Here is a 19730-nt window from a genome sequence, read left to right on the forward strand (position 1 = left end):
GACCCGTAACACAAGAGGAGGGTTAGTAAAATGTTTGATTTTTGTTCATGTTGTACAGACAGAGAAAAAATATGATATGTGTCTACAAGATGATTCTTGTTGCTTTTTGGGGGTTCTGGAATAAAAATTCAGAGCAGTGGTGAACGTCGTTAAACAACCTTCCAATTTTTGCAGAGGTTATATTTTAGGTGGGAATTTTCAGTGCTTAAAGCTGTGACCTGAATGTAATGGCAACGTGAAAGGCACAAACTGGGGCTAAGTAAAGATACACGAATACATAGAAATCAAATCAGTATCAAAACAAGGGTATTCGACCTACTATGCAGAACATCGTTCTTAATCAATTAGAGTCAGATGTTTTCATTTAAATATATTTTATTTGAGCACTGTGCAGACATTGATTCATATGATTTAAATTAAAATCACACTGGTTATTGGTCAAACGCAGTATACTTCCTGCCCCTCCACATTCATCAAGCCCGGACAAGTTTGGTCTTGAGTATATGCTCTCCTGGCAAATAAAGAAATACAGCGTTCACTGAAGAATCACAGATTTGTCTGTGATGAAATCTCCCGGCTGGGCTCTAAATATTTGCCTGTGCCGTATTTGTGCAAGCGTTTCATTAACGATCAGAGCTGACAAACATGCACACTCATTGACCCCAGTCATCAGGGAGAGCCTGAGACAGTAGTGTGTATTTAGTGTGTATTTGTTGAAAATGTAAATGCCTCACATAAGGAATTGATGTCACCAGCAGAAGAGACGATTGCAGTGGAAATGAATCTGGTGTGGTAAATATTTTCCATAGCCAGAGCTCCTGGCTGTTATTTAAGGCCCTGTCAGAACTTGAAAGTGTAATTGATACTAATTCTAAAGTTTAAATTTTAAAGTTTACAGTCACTGAGGGTTCAGAGCCTCAGATTGTTTAAAATTGCACTCACTCCCTTTTCATTATAGCAGGATAGTCTGAAAACATTTGTTCATCAAAGGGTTGCTACAAATTAGACTTTGAGAAACTCAATTTGAAGTAAAGAAAAGCATTTATTTTCCTCTGTGGGAATCCAAACTCTTGTCTGTGTTTGCATTTAAATATAAACTGGGCACAATATCTGGCTTTAAAGATGCATGCAGTCTCCATGCAGATTCAAACATGGACACACACACTGCACTTGCCATTATGCACATACTCATTCTCATCTACATAATTTGGGAGTTCCCTCTAAACCAGTACAGTCAACAGCATGAAAACCTTGCTATCATATTGCACCCATGCTCTTACATTGTTGTTGAAATTATCAATAAGGCCTCTGGAGATGATGAGGAACAGGAGGGCATGTTGTAAAGCTGGGCTTGGTAAGGGGTAAGAGAGACAGAGAGAGTCAGATAGAGATGGCCAGAGCAGTGGAATAACATCTTAATCTATCTGAGAAGTGAACAGTGGCCGGTCTGTTTTTGGAGCACGCTGTCTTGGATGACTCCCAAGCAGAGGGGCAGGGAGCGGAGCCATCTTCAGCTGCTAGTCACTAACATGGCAGTAATAAGGCAGTGATGACCCTCCCAGGACTGCCGGCCAACACTCCCTCTGCCTCCTTTCCCTTCAGCACAAACACACACACACACACACACACACACACAAAAACGCAGGCTGTGCAATTGAGCAAATAGTGCAGTACAGCACCAAACTTCTCTCTGCGATATATTGTCTTCCCTGCTTGGTTACCAATTTCATTTATTTTAAATGAAACCTATTACTTCGCTGAAAAGCACAGCAAGATTGTCAGTAGATTAAAATGTGGGCCACTGTGTGTTGCATTACAGTATAGACCCAAATTTGGACCACATTTTTTTTAAACAAGAATCCCCACATTGAAATGTGTTACATTCATTTATTTAATGAAGTATAGTCACTGAGAGCAACATACTAATGGGACCAGTTGTCATTGATTTTAAGACCTGATGCAAATGAGGTTGTAAAACAGTACTTAGGGCTGACAAAAATAAATGCTATGCTGTTGCACCTGTTGCATGAACAAACTAAAGCACTGCCCTGTCTGACTTTACAATGACCATTACTCACATACAGTACTTAATAAAAAAGAATAATGATAAAATCATACTTGTTTCTTTTGTTTAATATTGCATTTTAAAGGAGTTCAGAATTTAGCCTAAGGATGAGGTGTTATTAACATGTTAAGTGGCTGAAAAGTTGCTAATTTGCCTGAAAATACAAATCAATTTAATTATTTTGTCTAAAAATTATGCTGAAAACTACTTTTATCTCCATAGTTAATACAAAGGTGGGTTCAGTCTCCTGTCAGTGGTCATTTGGCAGAAACAAGCATTCATATAATTTATACAATCATAACCACTGAAGTATATTTTCCTAAAATTAATTTAGATTGCATGATCTTAAACACCCATATCCTTGCTAAAATGAATTTCATACTGCAATGTTAAGATGACATACAGTATGTTATGATTTGGTGCTTTATAAATTAAACTGAATTGAATGTAACTACTTACACTGCATGCAGTTGATTTAAGCCACTGGATTCCATTTCAGCCTGTATAATATACACCTGGTAAACCGTTTTGTGTGGCTCCTTGCAAATATATGGTGGTGTGCCTGTGAGAGTACAACACCCAGTACTATGTATTGTTAGAAATTTGCATGCTTAAGTCCATATGGCAACTTCCTTTTGACCTGCTTTCCCATCCCCGATGAATTGTCAAGGCTGTCAGCCGATAAAGAATCACTTGACTTGCTACAACAAGTTCAAAAGGAGCTGATGACGCGCTGTTGATCCATGGAGAATCGGTAAAAGAAACACCCCTACTGCTTGCTGCTATCACTCCCATAGAGATAGCCATATTATTGATGGGTAATGGTTATGCTAATTTCTTTAGGGGAGGAAAACTTTTTTATGTTGGAAAATGCTCCAAAAATGAAGAAAAGAAAAAAAGGATTTCATACGCATCAGACTGAATTCCATATAATCATTTAAAGGAACAGCATGGGAATCTGATTTTCATAGTGCATAATGAATGTAGAGTATCTCTTAAAGAGAAAGATAGGCTATGCTTTGACTGAGAAGGAAAAGAAAGACGACATTTAGGCTATCTATTAATTTCTCACAGAACACACATGCACACAGGCAGACAAACTGACTCACCAGTGTGAAAGTATCTTTTAAAAGACAACATAAATATCTGTCATAAATAGTTATCAATATTTAATATCAAAATTTGAAAGAAAAATCTGACAGTTCACCTGAAACCAACTTATATCTTAATATGCCTGATAATAATTACATGTGCAAATAAGTCAAACATGATTATATATTTTGTTAGAACAAAAACGTCTGTCCTGATTAAAAAGTTATATAAACAGGCTGCAGTAAATCCTTTAATGTATTCATAATAATATTGATTTTAATATGCGGTAAGGTGCGGATTATTTTTCCCACAGATGGAGTGTCATGTGCTCTATGTCAGGGTGACCATTTAGGCTGCGTGTATCTGCCCCTCTCTCTTTCTGACACATACAGCATGGCACAAACAGCACGGAGTGGATCATGAGAGCGCTGTGTGTGTGCTATGGTGTGCGGTGTGGAACTGGGTTACGCACAGGGCGGCTATGAATATGACCCCGAGATATTCCATTGTGGGCCCATGTCCGGTTCTGCGGACATTTGATAGCATCTCAGTCAGAGGCATTAATGTGTCTCTCGGTTCGACATTTTGAATAATCGAGGCTGTCTGCCGTCATCCCGCCACTAGCTGTCAGCAGCACCGTCTGTCTGTCTGTCTTATCACACTCCTCTACTCATGCACTTACATTATAGAAAACAAGCTGTCCGTGCAAGAGAGCACTTGATACGTTTTATTATTACCAAACCGTTCCCATAATTACCTCATAATCATTATATAATCCTTTAACAAAGCATCTATTGAAGCCCTGTCTTTTGTCAACGCTGGGACACTGAATCTATAATTGCATTATTCAGTCTCTTCCACCCCCCTATAGAAGCATAATATATCAAAACCATCATGCAAGGAAGGTTTTAGTGCACGAAAAAAGTTGAGCCTATGCAGGACATCTTTCTGTCGAGTTTTTTTAAGGTTTGCAAAAAGTTGTGCCAACTTCAAGTTGAGGGCTCCTGTTAGAAATACCCCCCATCCAAAAAAAAAAAAAAAAAAAAAAAAAAAAAAAAGAAAGAAAGAAAGTATTAGTTTCTTTTGCAGACAGTGGGCGCTTTCAAAAGTCTTCCAAAACGTCTATAGAAATTCATTCATTCGCAGTCATTCACTGGACTAGTCGCATTATTAATATATCATATTTTCTAATAATTATGTTCATACCCATTGCGCTTTCAGGCACTAAGAAAAAAAAATCGTTAAAACACTGAGGGAAAAAAAAAGGCAAAAGCGAGTCCCCGAGGAGCGGTTTTGCGTTTGTATGCATGGGGATTGGCAGCACAACGAGGCTTATTTACATTAAATACGCCACAAGGTTACAGTGCAGATAGATGAGCGTCATTTTTATCACTCATTACTTCTTTTAAGCGGTGACTGACGCTCAGGACGCAGAGGAGGAAACACTCATTTATCCTGGAGTTTCTAAGGCGAGGAGAAGAGGAGAAAGAATCGAAACAGTTTCTTGAAAGGTAAGAAATTCTACTTTTTAGAGTAATTTGGTGACCTGAGTATCTTTACACGGATGGGTGTTATCCCAGTCAAATTTTAGCGCTCGGTGCCTGGGCTGGCTGTGCCTGAATGGTTATGTACAGAGGGCAAGATTTTTTTTTTTAAATAAAAGAGTGTTTATGGGCAGTTCAAGGTCAGAAACATACTAATGTGGTTATGAATCGGTTTTTTTTCTTTTGCAACGATACCTGGGGAAATGTAACGACAAGGGGATTATTCCTTTAAACGAGGTTCTGATCACCGCTGGGCTCATCAACTGCTCTTTATCCCCGTCAACGGCGAATACCGCAAGACCAGTCGGCTCTGCTTTCTACAATGGAGTGCCTTTTTAACGGTACAATGCATTTCACCCACCAGATAGGGGGAGTCCAAGCTGAAAGATGAAGGGAAATGCTGATGCTTGGCGATCGGCATCAATGCAAACGTTTACTGTTAGCAGACCGAGGGGCACAGAAAGAGAGAGTCAAGTCATAAAGCCACATTTTTCATTTCAAACTCAGGATGCGCGGCAGGGAGCAGTTGTAGAGAGGATCGAGGAGTGGACAATCTTTAACAGGTCCTAAGCGCACTTTTCAACACCCCCGTCATCCGACAAGAATATGATCCGGTCAAATCATATGGACATGCCTCATTCAATGAACACTATTTCTTACAACGCATCGTTTACACGCAGGAGTTAGCCGGCGCTTCGCCAAATTTAAAAGGTAAGAAGTGTGGAGCCCATAGTAGCAAGAGGGATCTTAGCGAGGACTTGGAGTGTTTTACTCACTGGGAAGTCAGTTTTGGGAAGGATTGGGGTTGTTTGTGTGGGAGCATCGCAGCGGGGGTCCCTGATGTCGCCCCAATCATGATTAGAAAATAACAGTCAATTATCCGTAGCGAGTGACGATCGTAAAAAACGGAGACAAAACACCAGCTGGGACCAAGACACGGGCTGCCGTGTCCGACACCTTGCAACGCGTAAAAAAAAAAAAAAAACGATTTTAATTCCAGTAGAAAATAAATTATACCATGTTTTGTTGATCGTTGCATGTATCACTGTGTAACACTGCGTGTGCGTAAAGGGCGTTCGGGCGCACGGCTTTGCAATATTGTACACAGCCTACAGATCCGCGATACAGTCTGAGACTTTTAGAGAAGTCCAGCCGTGTTGCCGTTGCACGGAAAACTTTTTACCGATACGCGAACTCTGGCTGAAAGAATGCAGGATGGTGATTAAAGTTTACCGGTGCGTTTGCCACCACGTGTCAAAACTTGTGAGATGGAAGAAGAGCCGGTGAGACCTGCCATTTTGTGCAGTGATCGACCTCTCTTATGAATAAGCAGCCTCTGCATTATGCTTTGAGGAGACGTTTTGATGGCATTCAGACGAGGGGGGTAAATGTCATATGTGGAGACTAACGCGCATATTAGCAGCTGTGAAATTGACATTTTGGGGAACCGCTGTCACTTTTGATCGGGATGATGTAGGGGTTAGGCGGGTTTTTTTCTGTTTTTTTTAGAAAGGGTGAAAAGTTAAAGGGAATCGTAAAGGGCTACAGGAGACTGATAGGCATCCCTTACTGTGTAAATACAAATGACGGAGCTTCTATTTTTCCATGCGGTGGAAGAGGTCCGTGTGTGTGTGTGTGTGTGTGTGTGTGTGTGTGTGACATGTCATTACATTAGTGCTCTCTGGAGTTTACCAGTTATCAGTGGGTAGCCTATTTATTTTTAGAGTATTTATTTTTAGGATATTCACAATTTCTAGCAGGCAGAACCTCTTTAAGTTTGTTAAAAGACCTTTAACCGGTTGCTGAATTCACACGTAGAGACTCACATGCCAAAATGTGTGCTCATATGAACGGGAAGTATTGTATTAAAAAAATGATAAAATAATACATTCAATTATAAGTGGCACCAGGGATGATCTCGGTTTGTAATCCCATCTAAAGCCCCTGTCACTGTCCTTCTTCGGTGGGGAGGACCCTTTCTTGGAAGTTGAGTTGACCCCTGAGTGATCTGACCTGGGATATCCACCCACTTCCAACAGCTACCAGCGCTGCACAATGACTGTGAAGACACATGCCATCTTTCTTAAAATACTCAAGAATGTCTATCACGTTGTGTCCTACTGTTTCTCTAACCTTTCCTAAAGTTGTCGTGAGCCAAAAAAAAGTTGCTTCTTCCTCAGATTCATTGTGCAAGGAAAACGAATAAATAGATGTACTGTGTGAGTTGAGATGCTGTCATTGTGTAATGGTATGCACAGGGCGGATATTATGTCTGAAATAGTGTCTGGGCGTAAACCCCTTTTGTCAGCTCCTTTCAATCCCTTATTGGCGAAGAAATATCAAATGGATAACTGTCCCGGCTCCTCTGACAGTACAGGCAGCTTCACAGACCTGTTTGCCCTTTATTGCACTTCTCTGTGCTGCTACAAGTTGAAATGTTGTCATTCTTTTCGAATGAAATATTTGGGAAGAGACGCTGTGTTTAAGAAAAGGCCTTGCTTTGTCGACTTGTCTGTTAGAGGAATTTATGTAGAGAGAGAATTTTGTGTCAAGGCCTCAGTGGTTTGTGTTAACAATTTATTTAATATTCATTCAGCCTGAGTCTAATTTTTGCACTCATCCTAGTGAATTTACATTTCAGTATTATATACTTTTCTAATTAATTATCCAATTAATTATACTTGTTGTTGTTAAATAATTCTTATAAATTATGCAAGCATTATTTATCTTTATTTCATAGCAAATCAAATAGATAAATTCATGTTTAAATGATATGTTGGAGTCAGTGAGATGTATCACAGCAAAATACCACACAAAGAGTACAAGAAATTTTATATTTTCGTGCGGTGCAACTGTCTGACGGACGGAGCTCCGAATCTGTTCTTCAGAGCCAGTGTGTAGCGGTTGCCATTGATCTCATATTAGTTGCTTTCCCACCTGTGCCTGTGTCAGCGTTGCTAAGGGAGTCATGGGCCGTGACTGACTGCACCGATACACATCTCTCAGCTGCAAACGAGGGAGAAGGGAGTGATGAGAGAGACGGGGGGAGACAGAAAAAGAGAGAACATGCCATGCAAAGGAAGGTATCAAATCAGTCCTCTTTTCACCAGGCTGTCAGTCAGTCAGTCAGCCCCTCGGTTCACCTTGGAGTAGACCCACTCGACTGAAGCCGCTGTGTTGTCAGTTCGACACATGGCAAATTATTTGCACGTTGACATGTACACAATCTGATTTTTGAAAAAGGAAAGAAAAAACAATATTGAAAATCACACACTCGTTTAACAAATGCGCATAAAGAAGGCAGCACATGAGCAGACACCCCAGTGTCCTCTTGAAAACATACAAACCCATAGTGAAGTGGCTGCACAAATTACATAATTTAGCAGCATAGAAAATATATGTGTATAATCAATTGGACAACTGTATTCTGCGATATAAGCATCCACAACATAGTGCAGTCCATAGTCAGACTGTCAGCCTCACTGTGGCTTCTTGATCCCCTGCTCATGTAATTATGGGTAGAGGGCTCCAGCTGTACAGACTGCAGGGCCAGGGTTCCCAGTCCTCTGGGATCAGGGCAGTGGTGGGCAGGCAAGATCAGGCCAACTCTGCGCATAAGCCAGCTATCAATTGATAAGTGCGGTCATTGAGAAAGCAACCACCCACCTCCTTTCTGTTACCTACTAGGGGATGGCTGTCAATACTGCCTGTTATTTCTTCATTTTCATTCTGTTTCTGGTGTCTTGCTCATTCTGTCAATATGGCAAGGTGGCAGTGTAAATGTATTCCAGTGTGTTTGTGTACGTATGTGTGTGTGTGTGTCTCCCATTGAGCGAAAGGAGGATGCTAAAGGGACTGTAACACGCAGGCGTTAGGCTGGGTTGAGCCTTGTAGCCCCATGACCTTGATCTAAAGAGTTCAAGTCAGAGAAGGGAGGACGTTGTCGAGCTGGGCTCGCAGTTGCCGTGTGAGGCTAAAATGACAAGCGCGCACACACACACACACACACACACACACACACACACACACACACACACACACACACACACAATCAAACATGATAAGTGAAGTCAAGATGAAATTGCTCTGACCAAAAACATCACACGCTAGATTACACACATTAGACAGAAATCTCAAACAATAAGATTTTTATCCCATTTGTTTGAATTTTTGACAGTGAAAATGTTAACTGATTTTTTTTTTCTCCACTGGCAGCCTACAGAATGTGATGCCAAACTTTTATAAGGAACTGGAATTATGATTTATTCCAGTGTTCTGATAAAAATGAAGGGGACATCAGTTACGTTTAAGAATGTTTGTGCCACTGACCTTTGTTTATAATAAGGCCTTTTTAGAATGTTGTTGTGGAATGAGTTTGCTGTGAAGGAATTTTGTGAAGCACTAATGAATGTTGATGTCTGAAAGCCTGTAATGTTTGAGCTATTTCTTCATCAACAGTAAATTTAATATTTTTTTTTTTTTTTGTAGTGTGACCAAAATAAAAATGACTGTAAGAGTGTAGAAGGAATTGCTTTACCTCTAGCTCCGTTACTTAATATTAAAAGCAATTTGAAATATGGAAGATGCCATGAGCTTGAAATATATATGCCATCATTTTAAATCTAGCTGTATGAGTAATCAGACATATTGAATCATTGTTTAAATGAGAGTTAATGTACAGTTTTCCTGTCGTGTGAATGTGTGGTGTATTGCGCTGGGTAATATGTTCAATCTGAGTGTGAGTGTGTGCGTTTCCTGGTTTGTTCTTTGCCCGGAGAGCTTGATAAGAACTGGGGGGGAGCTGGAGGAGCAGTGGGGTGGATGGGATGGGGTAGTGTGGGTGGGGTGGGGTAATCATGGATGTCAATTTGATCTAAGAATAAAGAGTGTGGGGCAGATGAGGCACTGACAGATAGGCTTGACTCAGTCCTCTCATGCCGGGGTGCCATCACAAGGAGCGTCTGCCTGTCTGGGTAGCCGGGGGAGGTGGGGTGAGGGGGTGAGGGCTGGTGAGGTCTGGATGGTAAGAGAGAGGAAAAAAAAAAAAAGTCAAGGCGGTCTTAGAGGGAGAGGTGAGCGCAAGAATGATCTTCTTCTTTTTTTTTTTTTTTTTTTTTTTTTTTTAAATCTTTTTCTCCATCACAATCTGTTTATCAGAAGAGTCCCAAGCTGTGTTAAATAAGCTGGAGAATGTGCGTGTATGCAGGTTAGTGGATGTGGGAGTTTGCATTTGCAACAGTGTGTAGATGTTCACAAGTCCAGTGTCCAGGCCGGGCTCTGGCCTTGCCCTTTCTCTTTCTCACTCTCTCTGTAATCAGTAGGCACTCATATCACCAACAAGGAATGTGTCCTGAAAAAAAAATTGAAAACATCCTCACAACCCGTGATATTCCTCATTTGTTTGCCCCAGCTTCCTTGCTGAGCCGTCGTGGCATTAAGGCATTATTGAGTTTGGCTTTAGTTTGGTATTTTTTTTCCTCATAGTTGGTTAGTATTTTGGATTCAAGGATGCGTCATGCAATGTCAGGACTGTTTTCCCTTTTGATGTGTCGAACGGCACTGTGTTTTCAGCCATGTCATTTCCACAGACAACAGCTTAACACAAACAGGCAAGCACACATCAATCAGAGGTCCTGAAGCAGAGAATTGTTACTGCTTAGCATTCAGCCGTGCTCAGCTAAGACAGTGGTAAATACCTCTAGTGTTCATGAGATGGTGTGTGTGTTTGTGTGTGCGATGCAGGTTATGTCTATTATCCACTTCACATACCATCACTGACTGCAAGGCACATGTCATGTCTGCTCTTTGGCTGCTCTGCGTCTTGGATGCGACCTCTGTAAACTTCCAGACCTCTGCTAATGAGCACGCCAAAGTAGCACAAGATGGAGGGAGAGGAAAAGAAAGAAACAATAGAGAAAAAGAGAGAGAAAAGGGAGGGTGTTAGAATGCTGGAGAGAACTCCTGCACCTTTAATTATGATCAAGAGGTTTTCACCAAAGGACGGAGGCATACCAGTTCTGTTGCACTCGTAAATCTGGCCCCGAATGCCGTATATTGAGTCGAACGATTACTGTACACCATTATAGCGCATATTCAACTGCCTCTCCAGCACCTGATTTGCATAATTGGATCTTTAATGAAACTTGCCTTGTGGAGCAAAAAAATACAAAAAGAGAGATGAAAAAAGTGGTTTGGTGTCGCGGTGGTCGGGTACATATAGATAAATGCACCCTCAAATATTTGTTGACTTGTTTTTCTCAAGAGTTTTGAAGAGGTGTGAAAAGGGAAAGGTGGAGGTCACTAAAAGTGTAAGGAAGACAGAGAGATAAGAGCAGCGAGAAAAGTGACCTGTTCTGGCCCGGGCGCTCGCACTTGAGCGGCAGTGCTACAAATAGGATGAGAAGTGACTGTGAAAGCTGTACATTCCCAGCCAGGTCTCGCGGGTTAAGACTACAATAGCGGGATATTCTCTAGCCCAGGGGGTATTTCAGCTTCTCTTCTGTCGACACTCATTGCACCAACTTGTTACTCAGGGAAGATGGCTCTTTTGTAGAAGAGCTGATTCCACGCTTGCCTGGTGGAATTCCTCTGCCGCAAATATTTTGACAAAGACTAATCAGGAGCCGTTGTTTTTTTTATTCTCCACTTTTTGTGTGTGTGTGTGTGTGTGTGGGGGGGGGGGGGGGGGGGGGGGGGTTGACAGGGGGGGGGGGGGTTGCTTAGTTTTCGTGCAGCAAATGTTACTTTTTCTCACATATGCATGTGCCTTTTAAAAAAACAATCTTAATTAGGGATTCCTTGCATTTCTACTACTAATTTCTCTGATTCACTGTTTTGTTAATGTGAATTTTTATGTTTTTGCCTAAAAGTTGTCTTCTTACCTGCCACTTATTTGTGTTTTTTTGCCGGGCTCTGTTTAATTGCTTCACTGCATTTCAACGGGTCCTGTTTCCCTTGGCCTCCAGGAGTTGAAGGTTAAAATCCTGCTTGTGCCACTTTCATGCCAACTTGAGGGCCGAGGATAATAGCAGGTTGTTTGTCCTGTGTCACTGAAGGATCTGTTGCTGAAAATTGATCGTCATAGATGGAAAACAAAACCAACAACAACTCATATTCACATTTTAATCAACGTGTCATAGGAGAGACTATTAGGCAGCTCTCTTGTTTCTGTTATGAGTGCCCCTCCACTCCAAAGTGGGACAGCCAGTTGCTAATCGAGTGCTGATGTTCAAAAACAACCAAATGTTGATGGTGCGTTAAAGCGTTTTTGCGCTTAGCTGCCTGCAAGCAACGATTTCTATGTGTGTGTTAATGTGTGTTTCCACTCAACATCTGTGGGAGTGGATCATTTGTCAAAGCGGTTTACAGGTGGTTTGCAGGGCAGAAGCGCTATAGAGAGGTGGTAAGGCAGGCAAGGTTCAAGTACCTCAGAGGCTCTGATCATGCTGAACTGAGCAATCCCAGCATCGGAGAGGACCCTTCAAAAGCATCCTTATCGCACTCCTCGCTACACCATTTCACTCTTTTTTTCTGCCTCTCTGCCACAGCCTGTCATCTCTCCATCCTCTTTTCAAATCTTGACCCTCATTTTTCCTTTCTATTATCTTTTTATATCTTCTTTTTTCCTCACTTCTCATTTACGTATATCATCTGTCACTCTTTGTGTCATCTTTTATTCTCACTGAACTTGCGGCTGAAAATGATAATAAGTTACTTTTTGGTACAATAGGTTCTACTGTAAGCAATTATTTACCCAAAGACTTGTCCTTAAATAGAAAAAAAATATAGATGAACTTTGTAGACAGAGACAGCCTTCTGCCATTTTTGGTAAATGGTAGCATAATTATGAGATCAACTCATGCAGTTGAATTTGATGCAGTTGATTATCCTCCCGACGAGAATATCTCCCAGTCAAAACGGTTTTATCGGGTGCAAACATACTGCAAATACAATGTTAAATCTGAAAACTGGTGGTTTATTTACTTAAAATTGTAGCGTTGTATCACAAAGCACAAGTCAATCAACTCCCGTGAGGCAAAGGCTGCTTGTTCAGGTGATACATCAGTTCCACATATCATGACCTTTTACAAAAATCAGGCAATAATGATATTTTTGAAAATACTTATCTCAACTTGACAATTGAGACTCAGAACATGCTCAGAATTTGCTTTTAGTCTACAAAGTATTACATTCATGAAATGGTAGATTCAGAGAGAGAAGAGATAAATGTACAATAGGCAGAGTCATGACAGGACGGAGTGGGAAAAATACACTTAGAAACACAGCGAGTAGAAGCGGAGAAGGAGCAAGACAGCGAGACAGAGAGAAAGGATGATGTACTTAACGGTATCTGTAGGCTTCCTTCTGAACAAGCTGCTGCCACAGATCCTGGGAGCCTGCATTGATAAATTCAGTTTGATAAAAGTCACTGAAATGCCGGCCTGTCTACACACCTCTATTAAGCGCTGGTACATTTGTCACAGCCAGTGGAAGTCAACCAAAGGGTTTTAATGTCACATCAGCCTGAATTAAAGACTCAATCGAAAGCTGTGAAAGGTTTAAGTTTTTATTTCAAGTGACAGTAGTGGTGGTACAGCTGAGGCTGCCGCTAAAGATTACTCGGCTCCAGTCGATCAAGGCAGTCATTTTACATTTTATATTTGTCTATTGGGATTTTTGTGATTATTTGCTGCTCATTTTAGCCTGGATGCTCATGACTTTGAGCAAGGGAGAGGGGAGTGTGTCTGTGTGCATGTTGTTAAGGGAGTGGGGAGGGTCTGGCATTATTTTTCTAATTTATTATTATTACTTTTAATCAAGAGAAATTAGATCTGTGCTGCATTAATCATCAGCCTTCCTTAATATAGCAAACTGAGGGAGCATTTAAAAAAAGGCTGCATTTAAAAACACACAGCTTTACCCCTGAGAAACCCTTTAATACCACATTACTGTTTCCATTTATGCAAAAGTAAATAAGTAAACCCAAAAGGCAAATGAGCATTTCAGGCTTTAAACACACAGCCTTCTGTAAACGCCTGGCGCAGCCGCTACCACATCTCCAAGGTGTAGCTGCTGAGAGACGGATTGCTGTGCTTTTTTTTTTTTTTTTTTTTTTTTTTTTTTAAAGGTAAATACGCGTCTACTTGTTTATTTTTGCCCATATTAGAGGACAAGGTATTCAAAAACAAGTTGTTTTTTATGCTTTTCATCTCATGGAACATAAGGGTAAGACAGCAAAAGGCCTTTTTGAAACTTGTGAGAATATCAGACACACTTAGAAACAAAAATTACAAGAGGGGGTTAATTAAAAAAAAAGACTCTCCCTTGTGACATCAACAAATGTGTAACACCTTTCTCCTAAACATGTCAAAACAATGTATTTATGACAACTTAACAAAATGATGAAAATATAGCAACTCACCATCTCTGAGTAGCGACCTGGTAAATGCAGAGTTGCAACAGCTCTGGACTTTGTTAACCAGAAACAGGCAACTGTTTTTGAATACAATGTTAAATCCATTAAATTTGATAAAAAAAACTTGTAATGTTAACTTTGAACAAATTATAATCTAAGTTTATGTGAACAATTTTCTGTTATAATACAGAGTATCAAGTATCAAGTATGGGTTTGTGAAAAATATTTAACATTTGATGATAGATCTAAGTTTCAATCACTATCACTATAGAGCAGCATTATGCAACTATTTTATCCTAATATAACAGCTTCAATTATTTTTTTTGATGGTACAGTGACGTGTAATCGGAGGAATGGCATTCCTACTCTGTAATGCCTGTTCAGGCCTATGTGACTTGTGTGAGTGGTTACGATCGAAGTGTTTGAGTCACATGCCAGCTCAGTATTCTCAGTACAGACATCATGGCAGAGGTGAAGGGACTTAAGAGGATGTTGATGGAGGTACTTAAGAAGAGGAAAAGATTGTGACCAGAGGCTGGACTCAGTAAATCTCGGATGTGGCTTTTAATTATTGGCAAGAACTTGGCGGAAAAAATGGCTGCTTACTTGGTATTTCACTGTTAGCAAACGCTCGTTTAAAGATTTGCTGGTTTTTGATTTTTAAGCCAAGTCAGCAGCTACCCAAAACATTTTATGGTGATGTTTGCAAGATAACACACTTTGGTAATGGTAAGAAGTGCTCTTGTGTCGGTTGCTGTCTGGTTACATTGGCTAACAAACCTTAGGGGAATCCTTGACTTGACGTGTTAAGTGAAATCACTGGTTTGTATTGAAATTATGATTTCCACTTGTGGCCACAGACACTGCTGTTGTTCAACAAAAGTTACATAATGCTGCGTTAATTATATGTGATATACCGATTCTAGTCATATATTGATCGTACTAGCAACAGTCCCTTATTGTCTATAAACAAACCATCAGTCGCTGATAAAAAAAAAAAAACCCACTAATGATGAATGTGAACTTAATGAAATTCATCTTTCCTTCTTATTCCTGCATCTCCTTTTTTGTCCATACACTCGTACACATTATTCACACACTCACAATCAGTTGATCCCACCTGGTGTTTAATTTAATTAGGTAAAACACACATTACATGTGTGTGGGCGCACACGTGTGAGCATGTGTGTTTGTGTAAGTGCATTTGCGCACCAGGAGCTGTCAGTCTTTCATGAACTACTTTAAAAAGTATTGCTCAAGGTGGGAACTAAATACTATTTATCTATTATTTACCTGCGTTATTACCAGGGTTGAATTTAAAAAGACAGCTCTCTGATGTGGGAGAATTCCCCAGGGGACTGGCTCTTTGCTTTAATACCTCTTTTTTCAGTCATAAGATGAGCTCCCACCTCTGCTGTTAAAGAAACCTTTAACAGATCTCCCACAATTTCTGAAGTTTTCTAAAATCATCTTTAAAAAAAAAAAATAAAAAAAAAAAAATATATATATATATATATATATATATATTTTCAAATAGCCCTCCATCATCTTCTCTCTCAGCCCACCACCCCCGCTCCCACCTCCTATTAATTTTCCTCTTTCTCTTTTGTTTTCATCCTTGTCTTTTTTGTTATTAATAATATTCCTGATCGTGAGCTGCAGTTGTTTTCTTCGTCTCAGAACTGCATTTTATCTCTTTTGTTGTGTCGTTCACACCATCCATAGTAATGGGGAGAGTTAAGTGGAAGTGCTGGGGTTGGGGCCCATGTTCAGCACGTCTGTCGGCTGCTTTAGTAAATAGGAATGTCAGATGTGCAGAGAGACGGAGAGATAAAGCGGGGAGGGAATAAACATTTGAAACATTTGCATCCATGGTTTTGATGAACACTGATAGGCTGAAAGGGTGAGAGCAAGTTCAAACTTAAAGTTTGTTCATTGTTGACTTTAAAAAGGAAAGGAAAAGGACGTGGAGGAATTACAATTTACTTATTTCTCAGTTTGGACTGTGCAGTGTGTAAGTGTAAGAGGCTTTGGACCAAATCACAGGCACTAAAGTTATTTTTAAAGGACAGTTCAGGTCAGCTTAGATGTTGGGTTGTATATAATATAAGATAACATTGCGCTAATCAAAGCAATTGCCCCATGCAGCACAGTCAGCCTTGCTGCTAGATTGTCTGAAAAACCAATCGTGGTACCCTAGAAATAAAGTAAATTTACCATTCTATTATCAATTTTTAACCATTCAGCTGCATGGATTTGTTTCTCTACCACGTTGGTCAAAAGTAAAATATGTCAGCAACTATTGGATGAGTCACGAGGCATATTCATGGTCCCCAGTGCGTTAAGTCGAATGACTGATGATCCTCTGGCCTTTCCTCTACTGCCAGCACTAGGATGACACCTCGAGGTTTTTGGCTTTTAATGAGATGTCTCGAAGACCACTGGATGGAGTAGCACGCAATTTGGTACGCACATTCCATGTCCCTCAGGATGAATTATAATAAAACAAACTTTGCTTTCATCGAGCACCATCATTGGGTAGAAGATGTGTTCCGTGAGAGTTAGGATGGGAAAACTGATCACAGGAAGGTGAAAGAGAAAGAATACGCAAGTTTTGGTTTAAACACTGGTCAATGTGGAAGTCCATGGGTAGCAGAATCAATAGGGTGTGTGTGGGTTTCACATCCTGTTTACCAATTTCAGATTTCAGATTTAAAAAAAAAAAAAAAAAAAAAAGGTTCAAATAAGGAAATAAGACATCCCAGCCTCTTTGGTCATTTTAAAGAGAACATTTTAATATTTTGAGTTAGTGTGTGGTGATATGTCCCACAGAAGTCAAACATGCCTGTAAATCCACCAATTTCAATGCATGAGGTGCACCTTGTTAATCTTAAATATTAAAATAAATTGAAACTGATAACTGATTGCCATTTTGGCAATTATGTCCTCTCAAAAAAGACAAGGGGGCCCCACAGTCACCTGTGGATGAATCTCTTCTCCAGGCGGTGTGGTTAGCAGACAGGACATGTAACATAAGCCCTCGGATGCTGAGTCTTCTGTGTGTTCCTGCCTCTACCTGAAAGCAGTGCGCTTCTCCACAGTTTGCTGTCCCTCTGACTGTGGTACATACCAGTACCTGTGTTTATTTGTGTGTCTGTGTGTTTCAGTTACTGTTTGGAGGAAGGATGGGGGGTCAGGAGAGGGGGGGGGGGGGCATTTGATTCAGTCATTACTTGTGTTCATGTGGAGCCCGGCAGAGGTCAGTCTCCTCCTCAACACCCCTTTTTCATCCAATTTCTGAGGCTGCGGGCGGCCGCTTGCCGCGCTTTTGTTGCCGGAGGTAATCTGTGAAGTGATCTTAATTATGGAGGTTCGGCCTGTTCCTCTCCTCCCCCACCTCTTCCTCTTCTCTCTCACTCTTTTTCTCTCTTCCTCGTTGTACATGCTTTTAATCAAACAGCGTAGTTAGCTCGTAATAAGGGCAAAGGGAGAATGTGCGCTTCTGCTTACACATGCTGCGAGGCTTCGAGAAAGAGGAGAAAGCGGAGGATGGGGAGAGTGAGGAAGGATGGGAAGGATCGAAAGAAAAACGATTGTACAGTTTCTGTGACAGGCGCGTTAAGAAATATTTTATGGAAATGTAATTTTAATTCTGCCAAAACAGAGTGGTATGAAAATCAGGATTTTAATTTACTGACCACATTAACAACAATAAAAGTGTAAATATTTTTGGTGAGATTTTTTTCAGAATAGACATGCAGTGTCTTTAGATTTTAGGAATTTCATTTAAAAAAAAATGTAAATCAATTTATCGCAACAAATGGATGGGTGGAGAAACCTGTACAACCACCCAATAATCTTTTTTTACAGTTTTTAAATGAAAACATTATTTTACTGTCAATCTCGAGCATATAACATCATAACTGACTACAGGGTTTAGGGTTGGATTTATTTTACGTTGTAATTACATAATTATAGATTTCGTGTTCTTTCTTCTTGACCACTGACACCCTGTGTAATGCAATAGCCACAGTATACTTTTCTTTTTGGTGCACATCTGGAACAAGATCAGTAGACATTATTTGGTAAAAAATATGTAGATGAATAAAATGAAATAAGAAAAAAAAAAAAAAGAATGCTTTAGTAAGGGATTTTGAGAGGGAGTCAGATGGGTGGGAATGGTGTGCAACAGAGAGCACTGCGGGTTGGAGAGAGAGGGAGCGGGATCCATTACACATAAACAGCCCAGGCATTGATGAGGTGATCTGACAAGGATTAGGCCGACAATCCTAATGGACACTGAAAAGGTGACCACATGGGGAGGGACATGTGTGTCTGTCTGCATGTGGAGCTGTGCGTATATGTGGCTTGTAGTACAATAGCATATGCGGTATGCCTACATTATGACACCCCCCCTGTGCAGCGAGCCATTTCCAGGTGACAGCGAGGTCACAGGTCAGCAGCTGGGGCATGAATGCCAATCAAGTCAGAACTGCATCACTGTCTGACGTTCTCGTTCTTGGTGTTTGAAATGCATTAGCACTTTAATACAGTTTGTACTTGCTTTTAACAGAAATCAGCAGGCTGACTTCCAAACTCAACCAAAGCTAAAACCAATGTAGATACAATAAAATTAAGCCACACAATGTACACTCGATTTAACACATGTATCGAGTTAAACGCCAAACTTTTTGTGAGTTTAATTTACAAAATGTGACAAACCATTGCTTCTCTCTGCTTTAAGTCAATACAAATTGAGTTGCTTTGGGTGTGGGACTGTTTGTCATGGGGAAAAAAAGACAAACTGAAGACATCATCTTTGACCCTTGAAGTTTTGAGGAGCTTTTTGTTTAAAAACTCTTTTCTTATATTCCAGACCAACGATTAACATTTTTTTTTTTTTTTTTTTTTTTTTTTGAGATAGGAATTAAATAATCTTGAGCTAAAGGTGAGTTGATCCATTATTTTTCTTTCAATTTACTCCATGAATCATAAAGTGTGGTCATGAAGGTAGCAAACTTCTTGTGTGGAGACTGCAGATAGTGGAACTTTCTTGTTCTGTCTGAGAGGTAGTTTGTGAGTTGAATGTGAGTGTGTTTGTGTATCTATGAGTGTATATTACAGTGAGGCTACTAATTCCTTCAGGGTCAAGAGGAGGGGCTGGGGTTAAATGCTGTGACAAGGGAGGTCAACAGTGATTAGCTGCCAGCTGAACTAATGGCTGGATGCTGAGGAGGAGCAGAGACAGGAAGATGAAAAGGAGTGGGAGGGGATAGGGGTATTTCCATTTCGGTTACCAGTTTGTTGAAATCATTGTATGTCATTGTGTCGAACAGTCTCCACCCTCTCGTTCGTACCCCCCCCCCCCCCCCACACACACACACTATCCCCTCGTTTCCTCATGTCCTTATATTATTAAAGGTTGCCTCCGTACTTAAGTAAGGCAAAGCAGATGGCCCTTTTCATAAATCATGCTTATAAGATGATTATAGGCGTCGCCACCCACCATTCTCCCCTTCTCACACAGTACAGTAGTGTTTACAGTTTTCCTTAAGGCCAGCTAATCTGACCGTATTTTTGAAATCGCAAAGCCATCATTAAAGCTAAACTCTGA

At 40.5% G+C, this 19730-nt stretch overlaps 1 protein-coding gene across 7 annotated transcripts in view; it reads left to right on the plus strand.

Moving 5' to 3' along the window:
- Positions 1-4295: 4295 nt before the first annotated feature.
- Positions 4296-19730, plus strand: part of znf536 (zinc finger protein 536) — a 197828-nt gene continuing 182393 nt past the window's right edge. For 5 of the 7 annotated variants that reach the window (XM_069173410.1, XM_069173407.1, XM_069173412.1 and 2 more), the window contains exon 1: positions 4296-4668. The gene's annotated coding sequence lies outside the window, so the exon portion shown is untranslated. Of the gene's footprint in view, positions 4669-5038; positions 5413-19730 lie in introns of those variants that run through there. The other 2 variants (XM_069173411.1, XM_069173408.1) reach the window with 1 other exon arrangement.

The sequence above is a fragment of the Embiotoca jacksoni genome, unplaced genomic scaffold (genome assembly GCF_022577435.1).
Source record: "Embiotoca jacksoni isolate LCO1_2020_lvr unplaced genomic scaffold, fEmbJac1.0.p SCAF_6, whole genome shotgun sequence".
In the NCBI taxonomy this organism is placed as follows: Eukaryota; Metazoa; Chordata; class Actinopteri; family Embiotocidae; genus Embiotoca; species Embiotoca jacksoni.